Source organism: Anguilla anguilla, chromosome 2 (assembly GCF_013347855.1).
Source record: "Anguilla anguilla isolate fAngAng1 chromosome 2, fAngAng1.pri, whole genome shotgun sequence".
Lineage (NCBI taxonomy): Eukaryota > Metazoa > Chordata > Actinopteri > Anguilliformes > Anguillidae > Anguilla > Anguilla anguilla.
Window position 1 is genome coordinate 3,998,601 of NC_049202.1, and position 10,000 is coordinate 4,008,600.

At 51.3% G+C, this 10,000-nt stretch overlaps 1 pseudogene; it reads left to right on the forward strand.

Moving 5' to 3' along the window:
• Nucleotides 1-5,593, forward strand: part of LOC118218633 — a 15,124-nt pseudogene extending 9,531 nt beyond the window's left edge.
• The last annotated feature ends 4,407 nt before the right edge of the window (nt 5,594-10,000 follow it).

Sequence of the window (10,000 nt, forward strand, 5' to 3'; positions counted from 1 at the left end):
TGCGTAGCGTTTCCTGTTCGAACTGGTCCTGCGGCCGTCGCGTTCGCTGAGAGAGTTGGCGGGCTGTCTAATTAGCCACGGCTCTGCTAACTAGCCCAGACCCGCTATCGCCAGCTCCCCAAAAGGCTCGGGCCGTCAGGCCGAACGTTATCTTAGCAACTCCGAAACTCCGCCATCCGAGCATTGCCATGAGACTCGTTCAACACAGAGGACATGTTTCTCTCCCTCCCTCTCTCTCTATCTCTCTCTCGCTTTCACTTTCTTTTCTCTGTCTCTCTCTTTCTTTCCACTGTCATGCATATTAAACAGCTGTGAATTTGATTCGTGCCCTTCACTGCGCACAACAACTCCCTGGCATCTGGTTTTTTTTAAATAGATAAACCCCGTCGAAGAATTTGAGTCTTTAGAGGGGTGTATTTTATAAATACAGAAAGGGGTGCGGGTTGCCCCCCCTTGCTTAAAATTTCCGAGCCTGTGCTCAGACTGAGGTGCCCGTCTCCACCCCCTCCCTGCCCGTCTCCTAAAGTATTATCATTAAATCGGAAGGCACCGGAGCGGTTTGTCAGCAGAAAGCCAGATTTATGCGCTTCCGCCGCGGCGCGTGAATGGAAGAGCGTTTGTTTCGGCGAAGGAGGGTGCCAATCAATAACCCCTCAGCCCGCACCAAGCCATCAATTATTGCCACAATTATTCGCCGCGCTGGATATTCAAAATGTCATGTGAAAAAGATGATTACACACAGGGGGGAGAGAGAGCCTCGCCGCCTCTAATCAAATGAACTGGGACCCCCGGGTAAATGCAGTGTTGTGGTGACCTGTCCTTCAGGGCTGTCTTCACTGCTGCCTGATCAAAATGGCACCTTCACGGTGCGCTGTGCAGAGCGGGTCTCTCTCCGCCTCAAAAGTGTCTCCAGTAAGAAAAGAATTTTGACACTTGTGCAAATCCACCCACCCCCCACCCCCCCTTTTCCCCTTTCCCTCCGCCTCCCCCCCAGAAATCTTTCTTTCCCCCGGTCCTTTTTCGAGAAACGTTTCTGACGCTTAGTCGAACTCCACAAAGGGCTCATCTTCTCAATTTTAAGGGTTTTACCGCAACGATTAAAACCAAAAAAAAAAAAAAAAGATTTTAATGTGTGCCTGTGCGCATAAATGACTGTTATTCATCAACGGACAATTCCACACGTTATTTATATATATTTTTTAAAATATGCCTATTCATACATTTACACGTGTACCTGTTTGAAAGCATTATTTTTTTTAAAATATAATTCTGTATTTACGTTTTATCTGAAATAAAGATATTAAAACGGCGTTCATCGCTGCTCTGCGCACAAACACATTTCGTAGAACCGTTGGAATGGGGGAAAACAGCGACCGTCCTTTGAATGATAATCGGGGAAAAAAATGCATTGTGGGTCAAACCCCATGCAGGTGGCAGCAATTAACTGTAATTTTCTAGATTGTAATGATCCATAATTTACCAACCAATGATGGCCTTTCCAGCACACACCCCCCTACCTCCTACCCCCCACCCCCCTCCCCCACCCCCCAGTATATAGAGAGAGAAAGGAATAAAATGGCCGCTTGGATTTTTGTGCGAGTAAAACTGGATTTAGTTCCGATTTTTCTTTGGTTGTTTTTTCGCAGCAGTGTGGTTTCACAAGTCATAGGTGTAAAGCTTGATTTAGCGAACGCTTCATATTTCTGTCCCTGTGATTAGGAACAGGTTTTACTTCTCCTACCGCGTCTTTGAGTGCAATTATTAATGCCGAATTCAATTTGATACGAATAACTTTGTGTGGAAAGTAAGTTGTCCTTTTCCTCTGGCACACCTTTCAAGCGAACGCGTCCGAGTTGCATCACCCCTTTGAGGGGAAGTGTAACCGGTTCCCTGGCGCTTCCGGCTAATCAGTACCCACAATCCCTCAGCGCCAGAGTGGGATGGCGGGAAGGGCTGTGGGAGCCTCAGCGGTGGCGGAGTGAGCTCCCCGTCGCTCCCCCGTACCTGCGGGGGGTGGGGGTGGGGGGGGGGGGAGCCTGGCGCGGGCGCGGGGGAAGGGGGGGGGGGGCTGGTTTCGGAGAGGGACCGGTGGCCGCGGAGACGCTCACGCAGCCTACCGCCGCACGTTCGCCACGGAAACGGCTTTCCTCCGCCCGGCCTGTTCACGGTCTTGTGTTGCAGGCGAGCGGGTGGGAGCGGGTGGGAGAGGCTGGGAGCGGGTGGGAGCGGTCGGGCGCGTTTAATGAGATTACAGACGCGTTGTCAGGCAAATCGCAGGCCGGCATGCAACTGCCATTCAAAGCCAATCACTGCTCTTTAAATGTGCCTTCGCCTATTCAACGCTGGGAATCAGTTATCATCATAGATGTCTTCACAAGGAGTCCCACATTAATACATATATAATATTTATATATATACATATATAATATATATATACATATATATGTGTAAGTATGTATGTATTTGTTTATGTATATATGCTTATATTCACTTGCACACACTCACAAACACACACATCCACACGTAATGCATTGATATGATTGTGCTTGTAAGTCCTTGTCTTTTGTCATAATGGCGAACCGACATCGTACGCCACACTGTTAAAAAGCACAGAGATGTTGAAGTGAGCGCAGTTTCCTGGCCCTTGTGTGCAGAGCTCACAGCCGGTGGGGGGGACAGAGTGGTCTGCTTTCAGACGTCTGTACACACTCCGCTCTTTCAGACCTGGGCCTGCGGGCGGTGTTTGGGGAGCCTGTTTGTCGGGCGAGCGTCCTGCGCTGCCTTGTGATGCGTGTTTGCTGGGGGGGCCACGGAGCTCGGAGACCTGCGGGGGGGGGGTGTCAGGGTCGGGTGAGGGGGGGGGGGTCCGACTCGCCTCGCCCTCAGGATCCGGGGGCCCTCAGACTGTGGTGGAAGGGACAGGAGTGTACCTCGTTCAGTCCCCCCGTCCTCTGCCTCATCTCCCTGTCCTGTCCTGTACGTTTCATCGCTAGGAGTGGGTCTCTGTGGAGCCGACCTCCACCCCCCCCCTCGTATGTACAGCTGTGTGCCCACTCAGTTTCTCACTGCTCAGTAGAGATGAACCCCAGGGCTCCACGCTAACATGTTTTTCAAGGGACACATGCTGCTAATTTGAACAATGTAGGAGCACACTAATGCGTCCCAATTAGTAGATGTGCACCTAAATTATTTTTCCAGTTAGCACGCATAAATCTTCGGGGGCCATTGTTCCTAAAATGGGAGCAGTGTAAAGGCGCTGAACTCAGCAGCTGAACTGTGTGTGTGAAGTTTAGGGTAACTGTGAGGGAGGGGAAATGGCGGGATGCTAACGGTTTTGCTAACGCTTTCCCTCCCCTCTGCTGTGTGTTTCTCAGGTAAGGACGAGCCCAGCAGCTACACCTGCACCACCTGCAAGCAGCCGTTCGGCAGCGCCTGGTTCCTGCTGCAGCACGCCCAGAACACACACGGCTTCCGCATCTACCTGGAGAGCGAGCACGGCAGCCCGCTCACGCCCCGCGTGGCCGCCGCCCCGCCCCTCCTGCCCGGGACGGGCGCCGACTGCGCCTCCCAGCCGCCGCCGCCGCTCCACGGCCTCCACCTGGCCGACGGCGGGCCCTTCAGCCTGCTGCGCATCCCGGGCTCGGCGTCGGGCCGCGACGGGCCCGCCCGCTACCCGCCGCCGACGCCGCCGCTCTTCAGCCCGCCGCCCCGCCACCACCTGAGCCCCGAGGACCTGGCGCTGGCGTCCCACCACCCGCACCCGCACCACCACCCCCACCCGCACCACCCCCACCACCCGAGTGCCTTCGACAGGGTGCTGCGCCTCAACCCCCTGCCCCTGGACCCCCCGCCCGCCATGGACTTCTCACGCCGCCTCCGCGAGCTGGCGGGGAACCCCTCGGGGGTGTCGTCGCCGCCCCCGTCGCCCGGGCGACCCGGCGCTATGCAACGGCTGCTGCAACCATTCCAGCCGGGCGGGAAGCCGCCCTTCCTGGCCACGCCCCCCCCTCTGCCCGCCACCCAGTCCCCTTCGGCCGGGTCCCAGTCCACGCCCAATAAGCAGCAGCAGCAGCAGTCGGCGCTGCCACTGAAGAGCAAGTCGTGCGAGTTCTGCGGGAAGTCCTTCAAGTTCCAGAGCAACCTGATCGTGCACCGGCGCAGCCACACGGGCGAGAAGCCCTACAAGTGCCACCTGTGCGACCACGCCTGCACCCAGGCCAGCAAGCTCAAGCGCCACATGAAGACGCACCTGCACAAGTCCTCGCCCGCCGCCGCCCGCTCCGACGACGGCCTGTCGGCCGCCAGCTCGCCCGAGCCGGGCACCAGCGGCCCGGCGGGCAGCGCCACCAGCGCCCTCAAGTCCGTGGTGGCCAAGTTCAAGAGCGAGAACAACCGCGCGGCGCACGAGAACGGCGAGGAGGAGGAGGAGGAGGAGGAGGAGGAGGAAGAAGAGGAAGAGGAGGAGGAGGAGGAAGAAGAGGAGGAGGAAGAGGAGGAGGAGGAGGAAGAAGAGGAAGAGGAGGAGGAAGGGGAGGAGGAGGAGCTGGAGGGCGAGAGGAGGAGGAGGGACTACCGCTTCGGCCTGAGCCTGGAGGGGGCGCGGCACCACGAGAACAACGGGGGCGGGGCGGGGCGTCTGGGCGGGGCGGAGGACGGGGCGCCCCGCTCGCTCCCGGAGGGCCTGCAGGGCGTGGCCCTGGCGGCCAGCATGCAGCACTACGGAGAGGCCTTCGCCCAGCGCAAGCGGGGCGCGCTGGGGGCCCTGGGGCGCGAGCGGGAGCCCGCCCCGCGGGCGCTGTGCCAGGAGGACGAGGACTCGCGCTCGGACCGCCTGGCCGACGAGGGCTGCGGCTCGGCCGTCAACGGGCGCGGCTCGTCCCCCAGCGAGTCCGCCTCCGCCGGCCTCTCCAAGAAGCTGCTCCTGGGCAGCCCCAGCCCCCTCAGCCCCTTCTCCAAGCGCATCAAGACGGAGAAGGACTTCGACCTGGCCGCGCCCACCATCCCCAACGCGGACAACGTGTACTCGCAGTGGCTGGCGGGCTACGCCGCGTCCCGCCAGCTCAAGGACCCCTTCCTCAGCTTCGGCGACTCCAGACAATCGCCCTTCGCCTCGTCCTCGGAGCACTCCTCCGAAAACGGGAGCCTGCGCTTCTCCACGCCGCCGGGCGAGCTGGACGGCGGGGTGTCGGGGCGCAGCGGCACGGGCAGCGGGGGCAGCACGCCGCACCTGGGCGGCCGGCCCAGCTCCAAGGACGGCCGGCGCAGCGACACCTGCGAGTTCTGCGGCAAGGTGTTCAAGAACTGCAGCAACCTGACGGTGCACCGGCGCAGCCACACCGGCGAGCGGCCCTACAAGTGCGAGCTGTGCAACTACGCCTGCGCCCAGAGCAGCAAGCTCACGCGCCACATGAAGACGCACGGCCAGATGGGCAAGGACGTGTACAAGTGCGAGATCTGCCAGATGCCCTTCAGCGTCTACAGCACGCTGGAGAAGCACATGAAGAAGTGGCACAACGACCGGGCGCTTAGCAACGACATTAAGACAGAGTAGGAGGAGCTACGGGAGAGCCCTGACCGACCCCGCCCATCTACAGTCCCCACTCCACTCCCCCCCCTCGTAGAGGCCCCGCCCCCTTCTCCTCCCTCCCCACCCCTCGCCTCCGTTTTTCTAGTCCAGGGGAGGGCGGATACGATGTGCTTGGCACCAGCACGCCCCCTCCCTCTCCCCCCCCCCGTGTTGATTCTACCGTTGAATGCATGATCTGTATTGGGGCAATACTATTGCATTGACGCAAAACTTGGAGCCTTTCTCTTGTGCAATAATTTACATGTTTGTGTACTTTTTTTTTCTTTCTTTTTTATTTTGGAATTAGACAGCATGTTCAGAGGTATGTTTTTGGCTACTTTAAAAAAAAAAAAAATGAAAAGAAATCGTCTTTGATTGGTGAGTTGTTGAGTAACGTGTTGCCGTTTTCTCGTTCTTATTTTCAGATTTTATTTTTTTTTAAAACAGAGAGAGAGAGCGAGAGCAGACCATGCTAACATTTCGTCGCGCATATCATGTACAGCTTTGTGTTGTAACATGGAGTTCAGACGGTCTGCTTCACCCCTCGGACGGGCTGGGAATCGCACTTAAACCGATCTTTCTAAAAGATTTTCGTCCACTTGGGGTTAAAAGTTATCAATTGGACTATTTACTAAATGTAAAAAAAAATGGTGACAGCCTTGACTTTTCTAAGCAGCAGAAGAAGAAGAAGAAAAAGTCATTACATTTGAATTAGTACTATCATTTGGTAAAACAAACAAAAAAAAAAGAGTGCCTTGGATATCTTGAAACTGCATTGGTAAATCCTCCTGTTTGCTATAAGCTTGGAGTCTCAGCTATATACTGGAAATGGGTCCATTGGATCCTGAAATAAGGTTCTTGCATCAAGCACCTGACTGCTATGGTCAACTGTGACTTACGAGGAAAGAACAGTGAAAAAAGCAGAAGACATTTCTAGTTAATCATCATATAGCTACCTATAATGTGTATATTCTTTAAATTGCCACTCTTGTTTACTGGCATGGTACATGCTGTATTGTGTGGGGTTTTGAACTTTTTGTTTATTTTTTTGTTTTGTTTTTTTTGTGGTACCATACGCAATGGTACTGTGACTTTTTTTTTTTTTTTCGAAAATCCACGATCTTAAGCTCTTACGACTTTTACTTGTTTGCTTTTAGTAAAGGTTTTGCAGTTCTTTTAAGTAGCACAAAAGAATGATGCGGCTGCTTGGATGTTCGGATGTGTGGACCGGGCAGTATTAATTAAAAATCTGTGGGCATTTTAATTCTGACCAGATAAACTAATTGGGAACAGGAGAATGCCAGGAATGATCCGGGGGGTAACTCGAACACCTGTGGCACTTGCAAGCGTAGCGTTTTTTCTTGGTGATGATTAACTATGAATGGCTCATCGGGAAAAAATAAATAAATCCGTAATTTAAAAAAAATGATAATAATAATAATAATAGTGCTCAGAAATTGCAGTAAGTACACCCTGTGCTCCTTAAAAAAAGTGCAGAAAAAAGCAGGAAAGGTTTTTTTTTTCACTTCTTCATACGTGGGTGTGTCGTTTGTGTTGACATGAACGAGGCCTTCACTCCATCGCCATCGCGTCGGCCAATGGCTGGCGTTCACAATAGCACTTGTGACTCTTCCCCGGTGAGGCTGTATCTGACTGTCCAATCAGAGGTACAGTGGTTGATTATAAAAACAAACCCGCTCGCTCATTCATAGGACAATTTAACTGCACTGATCAATTTTTCCCTGTTTACAGGTATTACACTCAAGGGAAAACTTGCTATGATGGTAAACGGCTGAACGTGGTGTCATTGCGTAGCGTAGAATCCAGTAGGAGTGGAGAGAACTGTCGCCAGCCTTTGTTTTGTTTTTCTCCCAGAATGCCGAGCGGTTTGTGCACCGCTGGTGTCCGTGCAGTGAACGGGCTTTTTCCTGCTTGTGAATGAATGATCCAAACTTGCTGCTGACACAGCAAGAGTTTTTATTTGTACAATTTTTTGAGAATTAAGATGACTTCTTTTTTGTTTTTTGTTTTTTCTTTCAAAAAAATGCTTCTTTCTCTTTAGGAAATTGTATTATAATTGTTTTTCCCCCCTCTTTGTCTTGGTGGACTTTGGTTTTACATATATAAACAATAATTTTTTTATTGTTTTTTTTTTTTTTTTTTTTTTTTTTGCCTTGGCTTTCCACAGCTCTTCAGGTTGAACAAAATTTGCAAACTTGCATCGGGGAAAGGTTTAAGATTATATATAAATATATAGAGAGAACTTAAATATCGGAACATGCACACTCTTGTCAATTCCTATGCTAAAACACATCTATGGTCTTCTTTTTTCTGTATTTCTAGAATGGTATTTGAATTAAATGTTCACCTAGTGTAGGCACTATAGTATTTATATTGAAGCTTGTATTTTTAACTGTTGCTTGTTCTCTTTAAGGTATCAACGTACCAGCTTCGGTAGTGGATTAAAAATTTTAAAAAATTTAAAACGACAAAAAAAATAAAATAAATAAAAACATCAACAAGCTGCCACAGTATATTTTTTTAATTTGGCAGGATAATATAGTGCGAATTATTTGTATGTTTTAAAAAATGAAAAGGAAAAAAAAAAAAGATTATTATGTGGCATTGTATAGATATGGGGCCATGTAATGGTCTTGCCCAGGCTGTCAATTCAGAATGTCCACACCAGGGGAAACGAAAAAATAAAAAAACAGATGGTTGTACATATCTCTTTTTTATTCCTCTCCTGCCGTCGTGTCCACGGTAACGCAAGCTGGCGTTGGGGTTCCTCGATAGTGTCCTCTTCTGTTCCTCCTCTGCTCTCTCGCCCGACTTACATTCCAGCATCTTAAAGAAAACTAAATGTCATATGCAGTAAATCAGACGGTTACTAAATGAATACGTAGATAAATGAAATAAATAGCATTTAAAAAAATAAATTTTAAAAAGTTTTGCAGTTTTTTTTTTTTTTTTTTTTTTCATTGCCAAAAACGAAACGGTGCTTTATACTTAGATTGGGAAAGAATTTCATATGCAAAGCATATTTAAAAGAAATAAATAAGTAAAATGAAGTGGAAATAATGGAGCAGCAGCCCACTTGAGTTAATACTTTTTTGTAAATGGCAATGCGGACTATTTCGTTATCAGCCTTTTCTAATCCTGTATTGAAAGCTGTTTGTTGTAAAACTGAACTTGAACTTTAGCTTTTTCAATGGGAGTCACTATTTATTATTACTTCTGTGCGCTGTTCAAAACAGAGGCACATAAATGGATCTTTTCGTTGTCTTTTTTAATTTTGATTGACTTTTTTTTGGTTTTGTTTTTGTTTGTTTTTTTTTTTGTTTTTTTTTTTATGATGACCTAAGGCCATCGATAACCTTGCTCTTTTTTTTTTGTTTCTGGTCTGTGTTTAAGATCTGTTGGAGATACCACTGTCTCTGTGATTTTGGCAGTTGTCTGCATTATCCTGTTCACACACCCATTTTGTCCTTTATTGAAACAAACAAACAAAAAAAAAGAATAAAAAAACATGAAAGTACTAATTGCTGCAGTGGTCTGTGCGCGTGTGTGTGTGTGTGTGTGTGTGTGTCTGGGTGGGGGGGGGGGGGGGGGGGGGGGGGGGGGGGTGGGGGGGTGTGAGACTCAAACTCAGTGGTGCGGTGGTTTGTTTCGGCTGAAGGGGGGGGAGGACGGGGGGACTGCGTCGACGCGGTTCCGTAAGGGTCACGTGACCCTCCGTGCGGCCAATACCCGACAGGGTGAAAGCTTGGCGTCCCTGACCGGCGGCCATCTTCCTCGAGCGCGCGTCTGACCTTCTGCGCTGTTCCCCGCGCGCGCGGTTCCCCGGAACTCTGCGTCGGGGCGGTGTGACGTGGGAGCGGCGGTTGCCTAGCAACGGCGCCATCGCACGCCTCTCTGCTGTAACCCTGGGGAAACGCCGCCGCTGCCGCGGTCCTGGGCTTTTAAACCCGCCCCGGTGTCCCCGGGACATCACCAAAAAGTCGGCGAAGCCAAAAACCCAAAAAAACAAATGGATGCCATGAAGTGGGTTAAATGAGAAGAAGAGGCGTGTGGCGAATACGTCTCTCTTCGAAAAAAACTGACCCCAGAGAATCCCACAACGTCCCGGGCCTGCCTCTCTTCCCTGGCCCTCTGCAGTAAACACCCAAGAGTCTCTGGGCCTCTCCGAGATCGGTCCGGCTGCTTTTCCCGCCATTACTGCCCTCTCGGATCGTTTGTCCCTCCTAGGTGCGGACGAATAAAACGAATCCGTGCGACGGCCGGATGCAATCGCGCATTAAGGAGCGCGAACGACCGACGCGTCCTTTGTGGGCCGTTGATCCATCGGGTCTTCGTCTTTAAATAAGTCCCGGTGAATGGGTTCGTTTCACCAAGAGCCTGAGTACCCCCCCACCCCAAACTAAACCCACCCCC